The 26,072-nt window shown below is 39.0% G+C and overlaps 1 protein-coding gene across 1 annotated transcript in view; it reads left to right on the top strand.

Annotated features, from left to right (window-relative positions):
• The window catches only part of PXDNL (peroxidasin like), a 348,918-nt gene that overhangs the window by 117,215 nt on the left and 205,631 nt on the right, over nucleotides 1-26,072 (top strand). The gene's annotated exons all lie outside the window — the stretch shown is intronic.

Raw genomic sequence — 26,072 nt, 5'->3', positions numbered from 1 at the left:
AATTTTTTTAAATTGTCTTTGCTCTACTTTTGTCTCTTATTAATTTCCTTTTACGTGACTGCTATGGTTTGAAACTCATGCTGAAATTTAATTGCCATTGTAGCAGCATTAAGAAGTGGGAACTTTAAGGGGTGATTAGACCATGAAAGGTAATGAATAGATTAATGTTGTTATTGTGGAAGTGAGTTTCTTATTGTGGGAGCAAGCTCTTTATCATGGGAGTGGGTTCCTTATAAAAGGACAAACTTGGTTTCTTCTTGCTCTCTCTCTCTTGCCCTCACTTGCCCTTTTGCCATGGGATTATACTGCAGGAAGGCCCTTAAAGGATGCTGGCCCTTCAATCTTGGAATTCCCATCCTCTAGAATTGTGAGCCAACGAATTTCTGTTCATTATGAATTACTCCATCTGTGGTACTCTGTTATAGCAGCATAAAATGACTCAGAAAGAGAATTGGTACCAAAGAGTAGGGTGTTACTGTGACAGACACCTGAATATTTGGAAGTGACTTTGGAACTGGATAATGGGTACAAATGGGAAGAATCTGGAGAACCAGGATAGAAAAAGCTTGTATTGCCATGAACAGATCATTAAGGGCAGTTCTGGCGAGGGCTCAAAAGAAAAGGAGAGCTGTAGGGAAAGTGTAAAACTTCTTAGAGGTTGCTTAAGTAGCTATGATCAGAAAGCTGGTATAAATATGGACAGTAAGGCAATTCTGATGGGGTCTTGGACAGAAATGAGGAACAAGGTAATGGAAACTGAAATAAAGGTCATTATTTTCTAACGTGGCAAATAACTTGGCTGAATTGTGTCCACACCAGAGGGCTTTATGTAAGGCTGAATTTAAGAGAATGAACTGGGACATCTGGTGGAATAAATATCTAAGCAAAACGTTGAAGGAGCTGCACAGCTTCTATTAAATGCCTAGAGTACAAAGTAGGAAGAGATGAATGATTTAAAGATGACATTTATAATTAAAAGGGAAGTGGAACATAAAGATTTAGAAAATTCACAGCCTAGCCAAGTAAAGAACAAAAAAAGTGCAAGGTTGCAGCCAATTGATCCTTTGATAAAGGGATTAGCATAGATAAAATAAGCCAGGTGCCATTCATCAAGACAGTGGGAGAATGACACCCAATTCATTTCAGAGATCTTTGAGGCAGCCTCAAGAGAGCAGCTCAGCATGCCTGAAAAAAATCAGCATTCACTACCCTGCACCACCTTAAGTCTCTGCCCCCCGAATTCCCAAACAGTGCTCCTTGGTCACCTCAGCTGTCACTCAAGTGGGCTTAGGTGTGGATTGTGCCCCTAATTTGAGGAATGGAAGTGGTAAGCCTTGGCAGCAGATTTATGTTTTAGTATGTATTTGTAAACCTCACACGATGTCTTTAAACTTATTGGTAAAGAACATCTTTAAAAACATTTTATATGCTTGTTTACAGAATTCACAGAATGGTAAATAGTCCAATTCACTGTAATAAGTCAGCTCACAATACATCTTTGAAGTAACATACTTCGATTCATCTTTTAAATGTGGATGTATAAACTCCTCACATTATGGCTTAGAACACAAGGGCAAGGGACATCTTTAAAGAGCATGTCTTAAACATGTGGTTAAAAAGTTCACTGTGTTAAACATTTCAATTCATTTTAATAAAGTGCTTCACAATGCATCTTTGAAGTAACATGCCCAGATTTACATTTTCAGTGTGTATATATATATATATAAAATCCCTCACAATAAGGCAATAAACTGAATGATAAGGAACATCTTTTAAATGTGTATTTGTACATTTGTTGAGAGAGTTCATTGTTTGGGAAGCGGTTCAATTCACTGTAATAAAGGAGCTCACAATGCATCTTTGAAGTAACACACTCATTTCATGTTTTCAATGTGCATATATAAACTTCTCACAGCAAGGCATTGAACTAACTGATGAAGAACATCTTTAAAAAGCATATTTTATACACTTACTTACAGAGTCCGTAGTTTGGTATTAATTCTGCAGATGCACAGAATGAGTGGGCTATGGGGTCAAAAATGGTCTCCACCTAGATTTCAAAGGATGTTTTGGACAGCCTGAGGCCCCAGGCAGTGCCTTTTCACAGGAGCAAAGCCATTGCAGACAGTCCATACGAGTACAATGCCTAGTGGAGTAATGGGAGTGGGACTGCCACCAAGATCCCAGAACTATTGAGCTGCCAGTGTGCAATGTCAGCCTGGGAGAGCTTGCAGCACAAGACTTCAACCCATAAGAGCTTTGGGTGTGCTGAGCCATAGGGCTTGGGCTGCTAGAGGCCTTGGGGGCCCAACCCCTACCCCACCTTGTCCAGGAGGCAGGACACAGAGTCAAGGAAGATAATTTGAGAGCCTTAGGATTTAATGTTATTCACCCTGTTGGATTGTGGACTTACTTGGGAACAGTTGCTCCTTTTTTCTTGCCTGTTTTTCCCTTTTGTAATTGGAATGTCTATTCTACGTATGTCCCACATTGCATTTTGGAAGCATGTAACTGGTTTTGATTTCACAGGCTCACAGCTGTGGGGAAATTTGCCTCAGGATGAATCATGCCTTGAGTCTCACCCATATCTGATTTATTTAATTTTTTGTCTATCTTTTATTATTGTTACTATTAATTATTTCAATAGTTTTGGGGGGAACACCTGGCGTTTGGTTACATGAATAAATTCTTTAGTGGTAATTTTTGAGATTTTGGTGCACCCAACACCTGAGCAGTGTACACTGCACCCAATGTGTAGTCTTTGATCCCTCACCCCTGCTTCCATCCTTACTCCGAGTACCTAGAGTCCCTTATATAATTCTAATGCCTTTGCATCCTCATAGCTTAGTTCGCACTTATGAGAACCTATGATATTTGGCTTTCCATTTCTGAGTTACTGCACTTAGAATAATGGTCTCCAGTTCCATCCACGTTGCTGCAAGTGCCATTATTTCATTCATTTTTATGGCTGAGTAGTATTTCATGGTATATATATACCACATTTTCGTTTTCCACTTGTTGCTTGATGGGCATTCAAGCTGGTTCCATATTTTTGCAATTGCAAATTGTGCTGCTATAAACATAGTTGTGCATGTGTCTGTTTTATATAATAACTTCTTTTTCTGTGGGTAGATACCCAGTAGTGGGATTGCTGGATCAAATGGTAGTTCTACTTTTAGTTCTTTAAGAATCTCCATACTGTTTTCCATAGTGGTTGTATTAGTGGTTGCCCCACCAGCATTGTAAAAGTGTTCCTTTTTAACCACATCCACACCAACATCTGATATTTTTTGGTTTTTTAATTACGTTATGGCCATTCTTGCAGGAGTAAGGTGTATCGCATTGTGGTTTTGATTTGCATTTTCCTGATAATGAGTGATGTTGAGCATTTTTTCATATATTTGTTGGCCATTTGTATACCTTCTTTTCAGCATTGTCTATTCATGTCCTTAGCTCACTTTTTGATGGGATTACTTGCATTTTTCTGACTGATTTGTTTTAGTTCCCTTATAGATTCTGGATGTTAGTCCTTTGTCAGATGCATAGTTTGCAAATATTTTCTCCCACTCTGTGGGCTGTCTTTTACTTTGCTGATTGCTTCTTTTGCTGTGCAGAGGCTTTTTAGTTTAATTAAGTCCCATCTATTTATCTTTGTTTTTGTTGCATTTGCTTTTGGGTTCTTGGTCATGAAGTCTTTGCCTAGGCCAATGTCTAGAAGAGTTTTTACAATGTTATCTTCTAGAATTTTTATGGTTTCAGGTCTTAGATTTACATCTTTGACCCTTCTTGAGTTGATTTTTGTATTAGATGAGAAAAGGATCCAGTTTGATTCTTCTGCATGTGGCTTTCCAATTATCCCAACACCATTTGTTAAATAGGGTCTCCTTTCCCCACTTTATGTTTTTATTTGCTTTGCCAAAGATCAGTTGGCTCTAAGTATTTGGCTTTATTTCTGAGTTCTCTATTTCATTCCATTGTTCTACTTGCCTGTTTTTATACCAGTAGTACCATGCTGTTTTGGTATTTATAGCCTTGTAGTATAGTTTATAGTCAGATAATGTGATGCCTCCAGATTTGTTCTTTTTGCTTAGTCTTGCTTTTGTGGGCTCTTTTTTGGTTCCATATGAATTTTAGGATTGTTTTTCATAGTTCTATGAAGGATTATAGTGATATTTTGGTGGAAATTGTATTGAATTTATAGATTGCTTTTGGCAGTATGGTCATTTTCATAATACTGATTCTACCCATCTGTGAACATAGGACGTGTTTCCATTTGTTTGTGTCATCTATGATTTCTTTCAGCAGCATTTTTTAGTTTCTGTTTTAGAGATCTTTTACCTCTTTGGTTAGGTATATTCATAAGGTTTTTGTTTGTTTTTTGTTTGTTTGTTTGTTGTTTTTCAGCTGTTGTAAAAGGGGCTGAGTTCTTGATTTGGTTCTCAGCTTGGTCACTGTTGGTTTATAGCAGTGCTACTGATTTCTGTACATTGATTTTGTATTTTGAAAGTTTACTGAATTCATTTATCAGATCTAAGAGCTTTTTGGATGAGCCTTTAGGGTTTTCTGGTACAATCATATCATTGGTGAACAATGACAGTTTGACTTCCTCTTTACTGATTAGGATGCCCTTTCTTTCTTTCTCTTGTCTGATTGCTCTGGCTAGGACTTCCAGTACCATGCTGAATAAAAGTGGTGAAAGTGAGCCTCCTCAGGGGTAGCGCTTTCAGTATAATGTTGGCTGTGGGTTTGTCATAGATGGCTTTTATTACCTTAGGGTATGTCCCTTCTATGCAAATTTCACTGAGGGTTTTAATCATAAAGGATGCTGAGTTTTGTCAAATGCTTTTCCTGCATCTACTGAGATAATAATACGATTTTTTTGTTTTAATTCTGTTTATGTGGTGTATCACATTTATTGACTAGTGTATGTTAAACCAACCCTACATCCATGGTATGAAACCCACTTGATCATTGTATATTATCTTTTTGATATGCTGTTGGATTTGGTTAGCTAGGTTTTTGTTGAGGATTTTTGCATCATGTTCATCAGGGACATTGGTCTGTAGTTTTCTTTTTTTGTTACATCATCTCCTTGTTTTGGTATTATGGTAGTGGCTTCATAGACTGATTTACGGAGGATTCCCTCTTTCTTTATCTTTTGGAATAGTTTCAGTAGGATTGGAATCAATTCTTATTTGGATGTCTGATAGAATTCAGCTGTGAATCCATCTGGTCCTGGACTTTTTGTTGTTGTTGTTGGCAATTTTTTATTACTGGTTCAATCTCACTACTTGTTATTGGTCTGTTCAGAGTTTCTATTTCTTCCAGGTTTAATCTAGGAGGTTTGTATATTTCCAGGAATTTATTCATCTCCTCTAGGTTTTCTAGTCTGTGCACACGAATGTGCTCATAGTAGCCTCAAGTGATATTTTGTATTTCTGTGGTATTGGTTTTAATATCTCCCATTTCATTTCTGATTGAGCTTATTTGGATCTTCTCCCTTCTTTTCTTGGTTAATCTCACTAATGGTCTATTGATTTTGTTTATCTTTTCAAAGAACCAGCTTTTTGTTTTATGTATCTTTTGTATTGTATTGTTTGTTTCCATTTCATTTAGTTCTGCTCTGATCATTGTTATTTCTTTTCTTCTGCTGGTTTTGGGTTTGGCTTGTTTTTGTTTCTCTAGTTCCTTGAGATGTGAGCCTAGATTGTCTGTTTGTGCTCTTTTAGATTTTTTGATTTATGCATTTAATGCTATGAACTTTCCTCTTAGAACTGCTTTTTCTCTATCCCAGAGGTTTTGATAAGTTGTGTCACTATCATCATTCAGTTTGAACAATTTTTCAATTTCCATCTTGATTTAATTTTGACCCAAAGATCATTCAGGGGCAGATTTTTTAATTTCCGTGTATTTGTATATTTTTGAGAGTTCCTTTTAGAGTGAATTTCCAATTTTATTCACCTGTGATCTGAGAGAATACTTGATATAATTTCAGTTTTCTTAAATTTCTTGAGACTTGTTTTGTGGCGTGTCATAATGTTCTATCTTGGAGAATGTTCCATGTTCTGATGAAAAAAATATATCTGTTCTTCAGTTATTGGGTAGAATGCTCTGTAAATATCTGTTAAGTCCATTTTTCCTAGGGTATAGTTTAAGTCCATTGCTTCTTTGTGGACTTTCCATCTTGGTGACTGGTCCAGTGCTGTCAGTGGAGTACTGAAGTCCCCATTATGATTGTGTTGCCATCTATCTCATTTCTTAGGTCTAGTAATAATTGTTTTATAAATTTTGGAGCTCCAGTGTTATGTGCATATGTATTTAAAATTGTGATATTTTTCTATTGGGCTAATCCTTTTAGCATTATATAATGTCTCTTTTTGTCCTTTTAAACTGTTATTGCTTTATAGTGTGTTTTGGCTGATGTAAGAATAGCTATTCCTGCTTGCTTTTGGTTTCCATTTGCATGAAATCCCTTTTCCCACCCCTTTGCCTTAAGTTTATGTGAGTCCTTATGTGTTAGGTGGATCTCTTGAAGACAGCAAGACTTGGCTGTTGGATTTTTGTGCATTCTGCCATTCCATATCTTTTAAATGGATCCTTCAGGCCATTTACATTCAATGCTAGTATTGAGATGTGAAGTGCTGTCCTATTTATTGTGCTAGTTATTGCCTGAATACCTTGTTTTTTTTCCACTGTGTTATGTTTTATAGGTCCTATGAGATTTGTGCTTTACAGAGGTTCTATTTTGGTGTACTTTGAGGGTTTGTTTCAAGAGTTAGCATTTTTTTGTAGTGCTGGGTTGATAGAGGTGAATTCTCTCAGCATTTGTTTGTCTGAATTATACTTTATCTCTCCTTCATTTATGAAGCTTAGTTTTGCTGGATACAAAATTCTTTACTAACAATTATTTTGTTTAAGGAGGCTAAAGATAGAACCTCAATCCTGGCTTGTAAGGTTTCTGCTGAAAAATCTGCTGCTAATCTGATAAGTTTTCCTTTATAGACTACCTGGTACTTTTGCCTCACAACTCTTAAGATTTTTCCCTTCATCTTGAATTTAGATAACATGATAACTATGTGGCTAGGTGATGATCTTTTTGTGTTAAATTTCCTGAGTATTCTTTGAGCTTCTTGTATTTGGATGTCTAGACCTCTAGAAAGATCAGGGAAGATTTCCTTGATTATTCCCTCAAAAAAGTTTTCAAAAGTTTTAGATTTCTCTTCTTCAGGAACACCAATTATTCTAATGTTTGGTTGTTTAACATAATCCCAAATTTCTGGGAAGCTTTGTTCATTTTTAAAATTCTTTTTTCTTTGTCTTTGTCAGGTTGGGTTAATCAAAAGCCTTTTTTTTTTTTTTGAATTCTGAAGTTGTTTCTTCTACTTGTATGATTTTATTGTTCAAAACTTTCCAGTGTATTTATATTTCTCTAAGTGTGTCTTTCATTTCTAGAAGTTGTGATTGTGTTTTCTTTATGCTACCTATTTCTCTGCAGACTTTTTCATTCATATTCTGTATTTTTAAAAAATATCTTCTTCACCTTTCTCTGATGCTTCCCTGAGTAGCTTAATAATCAACTTTCTGAATTCTTTATCTGGCAATTCAGAGATTTCTTCTTTGTTTGGATCCATTGCTAGAGAGCTAGTGTGAGCTTTTGGGGATGTTGTAGAACGTTGTTTTGTCATACTTTCAGAATTACTTTTCTGGTTCCTTCTCATTTGGGTAGACTGTTTCAGTGGAAAGATCTGGGACTCAAGGGCTGCTGTTCAGATTCTCTTGTCCCATGGGGTGATCCCTTGATGTGGTTTTCTCCCCTTTTCCCTAGGGATAGGGTTTTCTGAGAGCCAGACTTCGGTAACCATTATTGCCCTTCTGGGTCTAGCCACCCAGCAGGGCTACTGGGCTGTAGGCTGGTGCTGGAGAATGTCTGCAAAGAGTCTTGTGATGTGATCTGTCTTTAGGTCTCCCAGCCATGGATACCAGTATCTGCTCTAGTGGAAGTTGTGGGGAAGTGAAGTGGACTCTTTTGGAGTCCATTGTTGGAGTTTTATTTAGTGTGCTGGTTTTCTTGAATGCTGATTATGCTAGTGGTGAAGCTGTCACATGGCCAGAGTCAGGATCTGTGGTTAGCCAGGGTGTTGCAGCTGGTGAAATTTGCTGTTGTTTGCTCCTTCTTTGGAGCAGGGTTGTTCTGTTATGAGTTGAAATAATAGCTTGAGTTGGTGGCCTCCAGCCAGGAGGTGGTACTTTCTAGAGAGTACCAGCTGTGGCAATAGGAGGGGGATATGGGTTTGCCCTACATTGGTCAGGATAGGTACTCAGGTTTCTCAGGTGATGGGCGGGGCCATAGAGCTCCCAAAAGTTTATGTCTTTTGCCTTTGGCTATAAGGGCAGGTAGAGAAAACCATCAGGTGGGGGCAGGGTTGGGCAGTACCGAGCTCAGACTCTTCTTTGGTGGGGCTTGCTGTGGCCACTGTGGGGGATTGAGCGGATGATTCTTTGGCCAATGGAGTTATGTTCCAAGGGGGATTATGAATGCCTCTGCTGCTTCATTCAGGTTTTCAGAGAACTGGGGGAAGCCAGCAGTGACAGGCCTTACCCTGTTCCCATGGAGTCAGCAAGGCCAGTCTCACTCCTGCTGTGCCCCGCCCATCTGCACTGAGTTTATATCCATGCAGCCTCTGTGCAGGGCTGAGATCTTGCCCCAGGCTACAAGCCTCCTGACTGAGAAAGCAAGTAGGGCTCTCAGGCCTCGCCCCTCCCTGCCTACCTGCACCATCCGCTGGAGCTTCTGTGCTCATTTCTGCACTTCATGTTCACCCTCCACCCCAGATTTTGTTCAGGAAAGTTCATGCTCAGTTGCAATTATTACCAAGTTCAACTAGGAGCTTCCTTTACCCTGTGGCCCCTCCCCAATTCTGCTAGCTGCCTTCCCTTCCCCAAGGACCTCTGTGAGGTAAGGCTAGGAATGGCTTCCCTGGACTCAAGCTGGTGACCAGGAGTGCCTACAGGGCTCTTTCTGCTGCTTTATCTACTTTTATATTTCACTCAGCTCCCTAAATCCCATCCAAGTACTAACCAGGCTGGATCTTGCTTAGCTTTTGAGATCAAACAAGATCAGGCACTTTGAGGGTGATATGGCTATAGACTCAGCTCCTTAAATCCATTTCAGCTATAGGTAAGGTTAAATCCTTCTCTTGTGATCTGGATTTTTAGGTTCCCCAGTGGGAATGCATGTTCAGAGGCTGAATTTTTCCCCTCTAACAATTTAGGAACTCACAGTTTTCTGGCTGTCTCACGGCACTTGTAGCAGCAAGCAGCTGCTATAAAGGGTCTGTGAATTCTTTTGGTTTTCCTCATATGTTCATATAGTGGTTATTGAAGCAAGAGTTCACAATGTAAGTCTTCAGATGCTGTTCTGTCTGTCCAAATGGGAGCTGCATGTTAGTCCTGTCTTCTGTCCATCATCCTCCCTACCCACCCATGTCTGATTTAAATGAGACTTTGGACTTTAGACTTTTCAGTTGATGCTGGAATGAGTTAAGATTTTGAGGCTATAGAGATGAAAATAACATATTTTGTATGTAAGACAGACTAAGTTTGAATGTTTGTTTCCTCTGAATATCAGATTGAAATTTAATTGCCTTGTAGCAATATTAAGAGGTTGGACTTTTAAGAGGTGATTAGACCAAGAAGGCTGTACCCTCATGAATAGATTAATGCCATTACTGTGGGGGTGAGTTCCACATCTTGGGATTGGGTTCCTTATGAAAGGATGTGCTTTTTTCCCTTTTGGCTCTCTCTCACCCTCTCTTTGCCCTTCTGCCATGGGATGACATAAGGCCATGGGATGCCCTTCTGCCATGGGATGACATGGGATTGAGGGGATGATTGGCCTGTCAATCTTGGACTTCCCAGCCTTCAGAGCCATGAGCCAATATGTTTCTATTCATTATAAATTACCCAGTCTGTGATAATTTTTTTAAGAGCAGTACAAAACAAACTAAGACAATGACTACTAAACTATCACTGTGATAAAATGTGTGCCTTCGTCTTTTTAAAAAATAATTTTAAATTGTGTAATGCTTTGGGTAATTTTTACTATATTGCTGAATCATCACATTAACCAATCAAGTATACATTTTTAAATAAAGACAAAATGGAAAGCCCTTATCACTGTGATGTTTTTCATCAAATATATTTACAGATGGCTTATAAAAATTAGCATATGAAAAGTTCTAATTCCCATTTAAAATGCACATAATTCTCAGCAGTAAGTGCTTTATATTCTGATAATAATTACTGGTCTTACTAATATTGAGTAATCTTACTATTTAAAGCCAAGAAAACAGACATTTTTGCTTTCTGTTTTAAAACTGATTCCATGCTGTTGTGAATCACTATTCAAAGAGAATTTTTGGTTTCCAAACATGTAATCTATAATCCTTAAAATTTATCATAATTTTAATCATAAGTCTGAAATTCAATTTTATTTCAGTGTATCTTGGCAAAACAATGATAGATCTTAAGGTGCCAGAGATGTTTGTTTTTTATACTGCCTTTATTTTAATGTTTCTTATTGTACATCATCCATTTTAAATTAAATTTATTTTTGAGGAAGGAAGAGATAAATAATAGATCTTTTCAGAGGTCTTGACAGTAGCGCAGTATAGAAATGCCAATCCTGCTACAGATATAAATATTCACAATTAGTATAAAAATACACTTTTTGATTTTCCTGTTGGCTTCATGACATAGCCTTTGACCCTAAAAAGTAGGTTGTGGGGGGTGAGGAAGGGATATTGAAGAAGGATTTGTTAGCCTTATTCTTTTCTTGATTGTTTGCTGATTGAAAATTTGCCAAAGTACATTTGCTTCAAGTATAAATGTTCTCTTTATGTTGCATTAGGTTATTTTCTATGTGTTGGCTACATCAGGAGAAATTTGGTAAACACAACAATGTCATAGAATAAACAAAAATGTTACTTTAAGCATCAGTGAGGGCTAGATAGTTCCGAAGAATAACCTGATGTTATATTGATTGTGTCAGTGCAGAAGATAGCATAGGGAGGAGTAATCATCTTGTAAGAATTATAATCATCGAATTTTTATGAAAGAAAATGAATGATAATTTATTATCAGGCCTCACCCCTCCCCACCTGCCTGCACCATCTGCTGGAGCTTCTGTGCTCATATCTGCACTTCCTGTTCACCCCCCACCCCAGATTTTGTTCAGAAAAGTTCATGTTCAGTTGCATAAAGCATATCATACTTTAAAATGATCAGACTTGAGAGGATATAATGAACTTTTACCAAAGGTAAAGACCTTTTGATTAGGTATTATTTTCTCCTTTTACATACACATCCTGTTAGCTGGATGTTTCTGCTCTACAAATGGCACAGAGGACTCTTTAATCACTCCACTTTTCAGAACAAGAGTAATCGGTATGTTCTTAGAAAGCACTGTTTAATAATGCTGATGTTAATCAATCATCCTGCTTTCAGTTATTCCTCATCTACAATTTCTGCCTTTATTTCACTGATAGAGCTGACATATTTTCATATTTTTATTGATTATCCTTGCCAATAAATTTTTCTTTTTTCTTGCCTCCTTAGTAGGCACCAAATATCTCTTTTGTAAAAATTGTATCTTCTAGCCATGTTCCTCATATGACCCTTGAACTAGAAGTGTTATAATCCACTTTGACTGGTCATTATTTCTTTCTTTTTTTTTTTTTTTTTTTTTTTTGATATGGAGTCTCGCTCTGTCACCAGGCTGGAGTGCAATGGCGTGATCTCGACTCACTGCGACCTCCACCTCCCGGATTCAAATGATTCTTCTCCCTCAGCCTCCCAAGTATCTGGGATTACAAGTGCACACCACCATGCCCGGCAAATTTTTTGTATTTTTAGTAGAGAAGGGGTTTCACCATGTTAGCCAGGATTGTCTCAATCTCCTGACCTTGTGATCTGCCCATAGTCATTGTTTTTTAACTTACATTTCCTCTTCAGTATATAGCCTTATATTTATTACCTCTTCTTTTCTTTACCTGTTTACTTATTTCTAAGTGGGATATTTTACTAGAGTACCTTTTTTAGACAACAGCAGGCTTCTACACCTGTATAAAACTGCTACATATTGCATCATGTATTAAATATAAACTTTTTATCTTATCATCTACTAAATTTATGGAAAGAGACAGAGTAGTATCACTGGGCATAAAGTCTTGGAAATCAAACAGACCTGAGTTTGAACTGAGTGAAAGTTTGGCACTTAGCTCTTTGATCTTGAGAATTCCGCTTTAAAATTCTAAATCTTAGAGTTCCTTGGTATTGCTTATAAAATGAGAATAATTACAGTGATTTGACAGGCTGGTTCTGAAATCTAGAGGTAATGTATGAAACACTTGGTAAGAGCAGATTCTGAAATAATAATACCTATTTTCTTTGTTACCATATTAATTATTTTATTATTATTTCAGCAATTACTTTCTGACAGAGCTAACTTTAAATGGTGTATTTTTAAATACATAATTAAATTTAGCCAGTGATATAAAGTATCATTAACTTAATTCTTTTGGCCTTTCTTGATCTGTCTAGTTTATTTTAAAGGAGTTTCTCATTTTCTTTCTTTTTTTTTTTTTTGAGATGGAGTCTCGCTTTGTCACCTGGGCTGGAGTGCAATGATGCAATCTTGGCTTACTGCAACCTCTGCCTTCTGGGTTCAAGCGATTCTCCTGCCTCAGCCTCCTGAGTAGCTGGGATTACAGGCGCCTCCCACCATCCCAGCCTAACTTTTGTATTTTTTAGTACAGACAGAGTTTCACCATATTGGTCCGGCTGGTCTCAAACTGCTGACCTCATGTGATTCATCTGCTTCGGCCTCCAAAATTGCTGAGATTACAGAAATGAGCCACAGCACCTGGTCGACTTCTCTCTCTCTCTCTCTCTTTTTTTTTTATAAGGGCATTAATTCCATCACAAGGACCCTACCCTCGTGATCTAATCTAATTCTATTACCTCTCAAAGGCCCTATCTCCAAATACTATTATATTTGGGGTTAAGATTTCAACATATGAATTATATGGAACATAAACATTCAGTCCATAATATTCAATAAACTTGCTTTTGTCCATGCTGAGACAAAATTATAAAGTAGGATTGCTTTGGCCCATTTTATCATGGTCTCAGGGTAACCTTGTCTGAGGTTGTGTTCTGTTAGGTAATATTTAATAGGAGAATACCATGGACTGCCCTTGAGTGTGAAACCAGTTTTTAAATGTTGAGGATACTCTTTTTTTTCCCCCTTTCTCAAAATAAATTAAAGCCTGAAATTCAGAATAAAACATAGACTATTGTGGTGGTAAATGTTCTTTACAAAAGACTTTATTTACTGTAATTTTTTTCCATCATGATGACTAGCAACTTATTAGTACAAAAAGCACCTTTGATATATAATATCTGGGAGAGTTTTCACTGAATTATAAAACAGAGACAAGTTTCTGCTTTTAACCATGATGGAATAGGAGAGACCAGATTAATATTCTGCTTAAAAAAACTCGTAGAAAACCAGAAAACATGAAACGGCAGTGTTGGAGAACTGGAGAGCAGGCTGCGAGGGGCTGTGGTCCATGAGGGAAGGGACACACGGGGTGATCTCTGTGAGTTTTCTCTGGTGTTTTCCAGAGGTGGTTTCCGTGCTGAAGTACAGAGAAGGGTTCCCAACCTGAGACCAGCAGGCTTGCCAAGTTGAGGATACAGAGACTGGGGCTCAGGAAGCCTAGTGTGAAAATTAGTGGTGTAGGAGACCAGTGAGCAGGGAGCTACACAGAGAGCCCTAGAGACCTGCAGAGGCTTCCCCTAAAATCTTTGGCCAGACAATGATCTGCACGTGTTGGAGGAAACTACTTGTGGCTAGAAAAGAACCAGTAAAAATTCCTGGGCCAAAAACTTCCCAGAAATCACTCAGGGTGGGGAATACTTTGTGTTACTACCAGCTAGTGTGGAAAGACCTTGCTGCATAGCATTGGATGGAGCCCTCAGAAAGGTGTCACCTTAGTAGAAAGGCTATATGAGCCCTATTATGAAGATCATTCTGGGCTTGCTTTATAAAGCACAAAAGTAAACCTGAAAGGATCAAACCGATCCCAAGAAATGTAACTGTGTGGCAGAAGAAAGTCCAATATTCTTTTTTTTTGATGGAGTCTCACTCTGTCGCCAGGCCAGAGTGCAGTGGTGCCATCTTGGCTCACTGCAACCTCTGCCTCCCGGGTTCAAGTGATCCTCCTGCCTCAGCCTCCTGAGTAGCTGGGACTATAGGCACATGCCACCACGCCCAGCTAATTTTTGTATTTTTAGTAGAGACGAGATTTCACCATGTTGGTCAGGCTGGTCTCGATCTATTGACCTTGTGATCCGCATGCCTTGGTCCCCCAAAATGCTGGGATTATAGGCATAAGCCACTGCGACCAGCTGAAAGTCCAATATTCTTGAAAAAAAAATAACAATATCTGCATCCAAGAAACTAAAAATCACAGTTTCAATCATCCAGTCAAAAATTACCAGGCAAGCACATCATACAAGAGTTACAAAATACAAGGTGCCAAAACGTGATACAACTGAAAAAAGAAATAAACAAATTCCACGCTCCTCTTTTAGTAACTGATAGAACAAGTAAACAGAAAGTAAGTATAAAGAAGACCTGAATAACAAAATCAACCAACTTGACCTAACTGATATTAATAGAGCACTACACCCAAAGCCAGAAGAATACACAACTTTTCCAACCACATAAGTATCATTCCCCGAGATAGATTATATTGTGTATTACATAATAAAGCTCAATAAATTTTAAAGGATTGAAGTCATATAAAATACATTTTCCTATCAAAACAGGATTAAACTAGAACACAATAGTAGATGTCATAAAAATTCTCAAATATTTAGACCTATTAAGTAATCAATGTGTCAAAGAAGACATTATAAGGAAAGTTAATTATCTCAAACAGAATAAGAACGAAAACTCAATATTCAGAAATTTTGGGGATATATCTAAAGCAAAAGTAGAAGTTAGATAGAAACTTATAAAATTAAATGGTGATATTTGGAATTAATAAAGACCTAAATCAGTGATGCAATCTTCTACCTTAAGAATCAGGACAAAAAATGGAGAATTGTATTCAAAGTAAGCAAAAGAAAGGAAACAATAGAGATAAGAGTTAAACCATAGAGAGAGAAACCAGAGAGATAACTGGTCCAGACTCAGTGGCTCACACCAGTAACCCCAGCACTTTGGGAGGCTGAGGTGTATGGATCACTTGAGGCCAGGAGTTCGAGACCAGCCTGGCCAACATGGAGAAATCCCGTCTCTACAAAAAATACAAAATTTAGATGTCATGGTGGTGTGCACCTGTAGTCCCAGTACTCAGAAGACCTGAGAGGCGGAGGTTGAGATTGCGCCACTGCACTCCAGCCTGATTGACAGAGTGAGACTCTTTCTAAAAAAAAAAAAAAGGTAGTAGATAACTGAACAACAATAGAGAGAAGTCAATAGAACAAATTATAGCTGCGAAGAGTAATAATATTGATAGACCTCAAGCTAAACTACCATAAAAAAGGGAGAAGATACATAATATCAAGAAGGGAGGCATCTCATTACAGATAATATGCATATTAAATGGATAAAGAGGAAGCATCCTGAAGAGTTTTATATTAGTAAATTTGACAACTTAATGAAATGAAAATATTTGTGAAAAATACAACTTATAAAGTTAACTCAAGAAAGGATAAACTGCATAACTAAATCTTTTAAAGAAATCACATTTGAAGTTAAAACTTTTCCAATTAAAAAAACAAAACAAAACAAAACTCTACACCCAAATGTCTTCACTGTTAAATTCTAACAAATATTTAAGAGACAAACAAATTCAATTCTGTACAAATTCTTACAGTGGGATAATTCTCGACTCATTTTATGAGTTAGAATTATTTTATGACACCAAAATCACAGACATAAGAAAAACCTTCAACATAACTATATTTCTCATTAAAATAAAGCAAAATCCCTTAATCAAATATTAGAAAATTGAGTTCAGCAATGTAAGAAAAAGATAAAAATATATCATGCATAAGTAAGTTTAATTTTAGGAATGCAAGTTAGTTTATCATTCGAAAAACAAAAATGTAATTTATTATATTAACAGATTAAAAAAGAAAAATAATAAAAACATCTCAATATATGCAGAAAAAGCATATGGAAAAATTTAATGTCCATTCATGACAGAAAACCTCTATCAAATTAAGAACAAATGAGAACTTCCTTAACCTGGTAAAAGACATCTAGGAAAGACCCTTGGTGAATTTCATACTCAGTGGTGAAAGACTGAATAACTCTTAAGGTGAAGAACAAGGTAAAGATGTCTGCTTACACGATTTCAACTCAGTATTTTACTGGAGATTCTAATGATTCTAATAAGGAAAGGAAAATAAATGGAAGGAATTCAGATTGGGAAGGAAGAAACATAAAACAAAAAGCAAAGACAAATACATTATTATTATTCACCACATAATTGCATGATTTTCCCCTTATTTTTGTTTAGTGGTTTATAGCAAGTCTTAAAATCAGACAGTAAAGTGTCTCCAACTTTGATTTATTTATTTATTTATTTATTTATTTATTTATTTGAGATCGAGTTTCGCTCTTGTTGCCCAGACTGTAGTGTACTGGCACGATCTCGGCTCATGCAACCTCCGCTTCCCAGATTCAAGTGATTCTCCTGCCTCAGCCTCCTGAGTAGCTGGGATTACAGACACTCACCACCAGACTCGCCTAATTTTTTGTATTTTTAGTAGAGATGAGGTTTCATCATGTTGGCCAGCCTGGTCTCAAACTCTTGACCTCAGGTGATCCACCCGCCTCAGCCTCCCAAAGTGCTGGGATTACAGGCGTGAGCCACTGCACCCGGCCGATTTATTTTTAAAAATTGTTCACATTCTCAGATGTATTTTAGAATTAGATTGTCTATTTCTAATCATCCCCTCAGTCTGAAAAAAAAAAAAAGCCCTCTGAATTCTGATTGAAACTATATTGAATCTATGGATCAGTTTGTTGGAATTTCTATCACCAAACACACTATAAATGTACAGACAAATGAAACGTGTTATTTTTTGGTAGAATTATACCAGAGCAAAAATTTTAGTTATCTAAATTGTTTGGAAAAATCAAAGTGCATATTTGGCTGGAAACAGCATCCTGTGTATCTTGGGTAGAATCACTGGTGTCTCTTTCACAGAACCTCGGGGATACGAGGGCTGGAGAGCAGTTTTGGGCATTGCAATTTCACCGTATTCCCTGCACATCAGTAAAAGTCTATTTGTAAGTACCTCTCTAGGAATAGCTCTATTCTGCATTATGCAATTCTTTGTAACAAGTTTGAGATACATTTGATGAGAAAATAGTAATACAATATTCTCTATTGTTAAGTTGTGAGAGCATCCTTTTCTGGGGCAGGATTGGCTGCATGTCATGCTAGCTGGAAGTGGTGTGGCTTTTCCGATCTATTCCATTCTGATTCCTCATTGATATTCCTTCTCATGAGTCTAACACTGGTAAAACCTCTTTTTTGGGCACCGCATGAAAAAAATAGGGTTTGAAGACCTTTCCCTCTTCTGTGCAATTCTAGATAAAACCCGTATGATGTAAAGAGCATAACTTACTTTGAAAATGCCCAAGTTTGTTCTTCAATAGGAAGCACATGTTAAAAACAGAGAAGTTCTCTGATATCCTTTGGGGGCTCTTCAAGGTTTCCAAGGAAAAGGCCCAGACACTCACACTGAGAAATAGGTCAGTGGAGGGGGTGGAACTGAACGTCCCTCTTCCCCCCTGTTGCTCTTTGCTTGCTCACAGTTACTTGTGACTGACTGGGATCACAGGGAGTTAGGGGACTCATGTCCAGCTTCAAGCAGTGCAGTTTTTAAAATGGCTAGAGGGGAGAATAAAATTTATAGGTCTGAATATGTTTTGAAGTGACTATGTAAGCAACTGCTGCCAATTTATATGTCTGAGTTTCTGATTAAGTTTCCTTTTCTAAGTCATGTTTTAAGAGGATAGGTGGAGATTAGTGAAAACTTTTCTGTCTTATCATGGTGCTCAGTAGTGTCCCCAGCCAAAGGGTGTCCAGCCTGCAGCATGTTAGAATCACCTGGGCACTGCCTGCCCACACTCACGGTGAATCAGAATCTCAGGAGGAGGGTGCTGGCATCAGTGGTTTTTTTCAAAGTTCCCCAAGAGACTCTAATGTGTGGTCAGGGTTAGGAATCATTATCTCTACCTTAAAGGTATTACATGTCCTAGAGATACTATCTGAGTCTTATCTGGGATTTATGTTTCCTTTTCTGTCTACAAACCTTGCCTAACAATCATCACCAGTATTTTATAAGCCCCATTATCTAAAGTCTGCCTTTATCTGGCATAAAAGCTGTGCCAGGCACCAGTCAATAAGCACGTTAGGTTTGGGCTTTAAATGGATTTTTATAAACACTGAGTTCAGGTACCTAAGAAATAGAAGTCGTGAAAATGTCATCTTCTTAACTTACTTTTCTGCACCTCAGAGCACGTTTGTTGCAAAAATCACTTTCTCAGACATTCATTTTTTATGTAATTGTGTGAAAACTGTTGGGGACCAGACCTCTTCAGTTCCATTTAGTGTTGTAGCAAATATTCATGTTTGCCAAGCATAAACCTTTGAAAATTGAATGAAATTTGTGGTATATTATGAAGAAAGAAGAATCCAAAAGCTTAAAGAATAAATGCATTAAAAAAAAAAAAAAACTGAAAGACTTGGGATACTGAAGAAATTCGGTGCCACCCTGTCCTGGGCACTGTTGCGCCTGTTCCCTGGACGGTGTCATGCACACTCTCTGGGTCCTCCCCATTCTCTTTTGCTTTTCCCCTCCATGCCTTCATTACCTTTTTCATTTCAGCCTAGGCTCAAGTTTTTCTTACCAAGAAAGCCCATTCTTGAGCCAACATTCCCGTTTAGCTACTGTTCTTTTTCTTCCCTTTATGTATATAATTAAACATACATTACACTGTAAGTGATAGAGTACTCAACCTCAACTTGCTTAAGCAAAAAACAAGGCCTCATAGTCTAGATGCAGATGTAGTACAAGGTTTTTTTCTCTCCATTTCCAGTTCCTGTGTCCTTGGTGTCAGCTTTATTCTCAAGCTCTATAACTGTATAAAAAGGTTGCTTCGGCTCTAGCCTCCTCGTTTTATCTCCATTCTTGTTCGTTAAGATAGAACTTGGTACTCAAATATCCAGGAAAATTTCAAGGCCCAAGAGGGTGTGGCCCTGAGTGGACTGACTGGGATTGTCAGGTGCCTTTTGCTGGCCCGATCACCATGGCCAGGGGTCCACATGCTCTGGTTGCACTGAACTTAATCACTTGTTCCATCCCCCAAGTCCAGGGCTGGGGTCAGCTTTACACAGATCACAGAAGCTGGAAACGTAGTAAGAACTGCAGTCACAGTAAAAGAGAGCGAATGCAGGGAGGGGGCAAGAGAAAATCTCCACTATACCTGTCTTGTGAGACTCTATAAGGACTAAAGAATATTTTTTTCTTTTTAAGGAAAATAAGAGAGGAAAGATGGGAGAAAGGAGAAAAAGAAAGAAGAAAAGAGAAGTCCATACCAGTTCTTCTCAAACTTTAAACAGCATATGAGGCTGGGCACAGTGGCTCATGACTGTAATCCCAACACTTTGGGAGGCCGAAGCAGGTGGATCACCTGAGGTCAGGAGTTCAAGACCAGCCTGGCCAACATGGTGAAACCCTGTCTCTACTAAATATACAAAAATTAGCCGGGCGTGGTGGTGCGTGCCTGTGATCCTAGCTACTCTGGAGGCTAAGGCAGGAGAATCACTTGAACCCAGGAGGCAGAAGTTGCAGTGAGCTGAGATCGCGCCACTGCGCTCCAGCCTGGGTGACAGGGCGAGACTCTGCCTCAAAAAATAAAAAAGTAAATAAATATAATAAATAAACAGCATATGAATACTTGGTGATATTTTTTAAAAGAAGATTCTGATTCAGAAGTTGTAGTATGGGGCCATGTTTCTGCTTCTTGAATCAGCTTCTGGAGATGCTGCTGTGGCTGTCAGGCCACACTTTTTTTTCTTTTCCTTTTTTTCCTACTTGATTCAATTAGAATTGCATTCAATTTCACATTAAGCCAGAGTTGTGGCTTAATCAAAAAAGCGGTTCATTTATTTAATTCAACAAGATGTTTGGGTATAGGCATTTGGGAGTTAGTATGGTACCTCAAAGATTACATCTGAGAACAAAGCTTATTCTATCATTTGTTTTAATATCTTTAGTGAAGGCTGCTCTGCATCCATGTTCCAGGGTAGTGAAAGGAGAAAATAGAAGAGACAGCACCAGAAGACTATGGCTAATATCTCGTTGGGGAGACTTTGTCAAAGAAACCACACTTTGAATTAGCAATCTGTCTGAAGCCTTTACATTCTGCTTACATCTTTTCAATTGAACCTGCACCAACGACTTACCAAAGGAGAAGTTAAAAACCAAAAAGCAAACAAACAAACAAACAAACTCAGAGATGCTACTCTCAGTTCTACTGAAATAGCAATAATAGTAATAACATCACACACTGTGTCAGGCATCCTTGTTAGCAGTGTTTTTGTACACATTGTGGCATTAATGCTGTAGTAACTGTGAGGTAACCATTGCTGTCAGAAAGGTTGTAGAAGCAGCAGAGTCTCAGAGAGTTTCACCCACTCACACATTGTTGCACAGTGGGTGAATGGTACTGCCAAATACAAACTGAAGTCTTTTGCTTTTGAGTTCTGGGTCTTCATGAGAATATCACTATATAATACTGTGAAAAATAACAGGCTTTGCTGTTTTAGCAATCTTTTTTTTTTTCTTAATTCTGGCCACTGATTCTCAAGTGGTAAGTATAAAAGTTGTTTCTAGTGTCAGTGCCTCTAATGCGAAGGCTATTACTAAGCCAGCTTAAGAGAAGCATGCCTTGCATTAGTCATACTTACCTGCATTCTGCACCGTAGACAGACCAGACCCCGCAACCTCAATTTATAATCTTGATCTACACAAGAAGCCATCACCAGGATTTGCAAGCTGTTGTAGCAAAGTTTAGTGAAGAGAAGGTATACATTAAACCGTGTTTGGGGAGTGTTCTTGCTTCTTGGGATGTCTGCAACTGAATGTGGATGATGACGGTGGGGGGAGCACTTCACCATTACTTTATGATTGGAGTTTGGCAATGGCCAAATCCTGTTTCTATACTTGAACTTGTGTGTTGTCTACTGTGGTGTGTGATGACAATCCACATCCTTTCTTTGAATGCCTTCCCTCTTCTATCACCTCCAAGACTTTTCAGATTCTCTCCACCATTCCTCACATCTCATCCCTATCTTCTTCACTTGACTTAAGCTCCTTCTTGCCCATAGATCTGTATAAGTTAGGGTTTATATACAACACAGCAGCAAAAAGCCCACCTCACAGTGTCTCATGCTCCATCTCTCTGCTGACCCAACAGAGCTCTGTGTTCATGCCTTACTTGCTATAGAATGCACCTACTTTCTCCCTGGGGACCAGCCTGAGCCCATCTCATTCAGGTCAGCAGCTGAGTGCCTGAGATCTCTGCACCATGCCATTCTCCACAGCTGCTCCAGATGTGGCCCTCAGGGGCTGATGGCTGGCAGACAGGTTATCCACTCCCCGGCTTCAGTATATGCTATGGGCGGTGGGGCGGAGGGAGGAATAGAACAGGTTTAATAAGAGCAAGCAAGCAAGCAAAGACTCATTAGAGAACATGGAGATTTTGAAGGACACAGTCATCACTGGTCTACAATGCATGGCACATCCTGATGGGCAAAATTATAACTCCTTCCACTGGAATCAATTCCTTGGTTAAGCAATTTGGTAGCTCTAGACGGCTTTAGCTAACACTTTTGGGGGCATTTGTTGGGGAGATTTTTCTGCCTGTAGACCTGGAAGTTTTAGCTGCCCTCTTCCTGTTAGTGTCAGATGAGAGGCTCATAGACTGCTTTAAAGTTTAAAAGTCACAGACAGTAACTTTCCGTATTTGGACTTTCTTGTGTTTACAATTCATTCATTTACTCACTCATTTATTCTTGTGCACATTCAAAATATTTACTGAGCATCTATTTTGTGCTAGGCATTTTCTTTCTAGGCACTGGAAATCAATCAGTGAATAAAAAACAAAGTACTGCCCTCAGGGTTCTTCCTTTTTAGGCAGGAGAGAGAAATAAAGGAACACATTAATACGTGCAGTAGCAGAAAGAGAGTTGTAGCTACTGGGAAATGGTGCAAGGGTGGGGTGTGGTGTTAAATCGGGTGTAGGGAAGCCCTCACAGCAGAACTGAGGCCTGGAGGGAGGGAAGGAGCCTCAGGAACCGAGCACTACAAGCAGAGTGTGAGGGCAGAGGCCACAGGTCGGAGCTAACTAGGCACTGTGTGTTTAAGGAAAAGCAGGGAGCTGGTTGGGCAGATGTGCTATACTGGGGTGAGTGGAGAGCCGCAGAGACACCTGAGCAGCAGTGGGCAGTCCGGGTGGTCATGGCAGCAACGTTGGCTCTACTTTGAGCAGGAGAAATATACTGGGGATTTCCAGCTGAGCAATGACAGATCTGATTTATGTTTGAAAGGATCATTCTGGCTGCTTTGATCTATTTAGAAGAGAGAAGGAGGAAGACTAGAGGCCAGGGACCTGGATGAGCAGGGGAGAACTGTTTCTACTGTGGATTTAGGTTGAAGGTAAGGAAGACAGATGTCATGAACAAATGGATTTATAAGGTGAGCAAAAAGGAGAAGAGAAGAACTTAGAAATCACTCGCTAAATCCCTTTTTGCCGCTAGGTATACTCTCCCTAATCCATCTCATCCATCTTTTGAATTTAAATTGTATCCATACAATGATGACTCTCAAATATTGATCTCCCAACTAGACCTTTACCGTGAACTCCAGATGCACACACCCAGCTGCCAACCCCACATCTCCCCTTGATCATCTGATAGTCTATCTGCTTTATCTTCAACCTATATCCACAAGAACTCCAAAGCTCTTGGCCTAGACGAGTGCTTCCTCACAGGAGAGTTGAGGAAGTTGCCTCCCTAGGGATCATTTAACAATGTTGATGTATTTTTGGTTGTACAGCTGGGGAAGGGGGATTGCTATAGGCATCTTGTGAGTAGAGGCCAGGGATGCTGCTACACTTCCTACCAAGCATGGGACAGCCCCTCACAAACATCCATAGTGCCTGGCCTAGAAGAAGAGTTTTCATGTACCAAGATGTGGAAGAATGGAAGGGGTGTGGTTGTGGGGAGAGATTGGGAACTCAGGTTGGACAGGTTAGACTGCAGGTGGCTATCAGATGTTTAGGGGCAGGTAGCTGGCTGTGTGCATCTGGAGTTCACAGTAGAAGTCTTCTTGGGAGATCAATATTTGGGAGTCATCATTGTGTGGATACAATTTAAATTCAAAGGATGGATGAGATGGGTTAGGGAGAGTGTACCCAGTGGCAGAAAGAGATCTAATGTTTGAATCCCAATTCACCCAGACATCTGGAGATCGAGAGGTAAGAACGAAACAGCAAAAGAGACTTAGAAAAGGCAAATGAAATTACAAGGTCCTAGGGGAGGCTTCCCAGAGCCCAACAAGCAACACTTTTAGGTCTTCAGGAGTAATAACCTGTGGGCAATGCTGTTGATAAGTCAAGTAAGATGATAGTGGAAGCAGCATTCGACTTTGCAAACTAGTTACCCATTACTATTGCTCCAGGTGCAAACACGGAGGCAGAAGCCCAGTTGGATTAGCATCCAGAAAGACAGTGAGTGGGAGAAGGGATAAGAGGGAGTGACGATGGGTAACATATCCAGAGGAAATGAAAATGCCCATAATCCCCAAACTCTGACGAATATTTTTGTGTACTTCTTTTTCATCTTGCTTGTGTATATACAACTGGGATGTAATTGACGTTAAAGTATCTACGTAGTGCTGATGCTGGGCTTTTTAAAAAACCTGACATCGTCCATAATGTTTATAACTGTATAACAATATACAGATTTGTAACTATATTCGTTCCCATAACAAATCACCACAACCATAGCATCTTAAACAATACAAATTAGTTGTTTTACATTTCCATGGGTCAGAATTTCCATGTGGGTCTTGCCTGGCTAAATCTAAGTGTCAGCATGGGTGTGCTCCTTTCTGGATGCTTTAGGGGATAATTCGCTTCCTACTCACTTGCGTTGTGGGCAGAATTCAGTTTCTTGCGGTTGTGGAAGCTGTAAAAACCCAATTTCTAGAGGTTGCCTGCAGTCGTGGGCCTACAGTCCCATTTCCAGCTTCAAAACCAGCAAGAGTAAAGTGAGTCCCTCCCACGATCTGAGTCTCTGCTCTTTTCCTCTGCCACATCTCCCTGATGGGCTCTTCTGCCCCCTTTTCCACTTTTAAGAACTGGTGTGATTAGATTGGACCTACCCAGATAATCCAAGATAATCTCTCATTTCAAATCTCTTAATCTTAATCACGTCTGCAAAGTCCCTTTTGTCATGGAATGTAACAAAATCAGGTTTGGAGATTAATGCATTTACATCTTTGAGGGGCTGTCTATAACAACATTAAACATGTAACACAATTTAATGGCTGTATATTTTATTAACTATATGAATGTACTATAATTCATTTTAAACATTTATAATTCATATAAAACATTTTAAACATTTAAACATTTTAAACATATATTGGGCATCTGCGTATTTTTTAATTTTGCAATTAGCACTATGGTGAACACACTTTTTGTCTTCAGTTTTTGTTATATCCTTAAGTGAGATTATTTGCATCTTTATGACACTAGCTGGTAGAACTTGTTTCTTGATTTTCTGCATCCCTGAGTCACCTTCTCAGCTGCTAGGAGAAGCGGGGTCTGTTGTTTTCAGTCTCATGGTAATTGTATAAATAACTTAAGGGTGAGTCAAGTGACCATTTTTATTAATATTTGAATCCTCTCCTGGTTGTAATATTGCAATGGCCCTCTGATTAATTCTGATACCTTTGGTTTCTTCTTTTTCCAAATTATCTCACACACAAACTACTAGATTAGACAGATGAGGAAACTGGGGCATATTGAGGTTAAACTCCTTGGCCAAGCACAAACAGCCAGTAAGTGTTGGAGCCAGGACTGGAACCCAGGAGCTGGGCCCCAGATCCACACTCCTAACCTCCAAGCAAGCTTCCTTTTCTCCATATTTTCCCTGACTGATTCTCTCTTCAAGGCTAAGTACAAGTAACCTCTGTCTCTCCATCATGGATTCCCACTGTTGCACCCTCTGCACAATTTCATGATGGCAACTCTAGCCTTCCTTCACACTCCTGCAGATGGTTCTCTCTCCTACATGTAGGTTATAAGGATTATGAGATCCAGACCTGTGTTGGCAATCACCACCATGACTGCCTGCAGCTCACTTTAAGTATTTACACTTAGAAAAGTCATACCACTTAGACAGCTGTTCTGAGCCCTGGGCCATAACATCTCCTGTGGATAATAATACTCACCTCACAGGGTTGTTGTAGAACAAATCGGATACTTCATATAAAGCAGCTGGAACAGTGTTTGGCAACCATGAAATGCCACAACCTGTTTGCTCTCCTTGTCATTCTGGTGGAGGTCTACAATGAGGAGTGAATATTTACCAGGTGTGGATTGGAATTTGAGGGTAGAAGGCAGGTAAAATGAGCCTATCAAGCAAATGGAAATATGAGGTGGCAGGGAGCAAACGTGCTAAATCATGTAAACACGGCAGGTAGGGAACTGAAACAACATCCTCGCAGGAGGTAGGAAGGGGGTGTGTGAAGGCAAGAACCCATGTAGGTAGGTCCCAGCTCACTGTGGGTCTTCTATGGCAAGCTCAGGTGTCTGGCTGATCAGGAGGACAGACTTTAATTTTGGGAAGATATTCTGGCAACTCTTCAAGAAATAGGCTGCATGCATCCAAACTGAGAGGCAGGAA

The sequence above is a fragment of the Pan paniscus genome, chromosome 7 (genome assembly GCF_029289425.2).
Source record: "Pan paniscus chromosome 7, NHGRI_mPanPan1-v2.0_pri, whole genome shotgun sequence".
Classification (NCBI taxonomy): Eukaryota; Metazoa; Chordata; class Mammalia; order Primates; family Hominidae; genus Pan; species Pan paniscus.
Note: the sequence above shows the minus strand (reverse complement) of the source record. Positions and strands in the feature narration are given on the sequence as shown.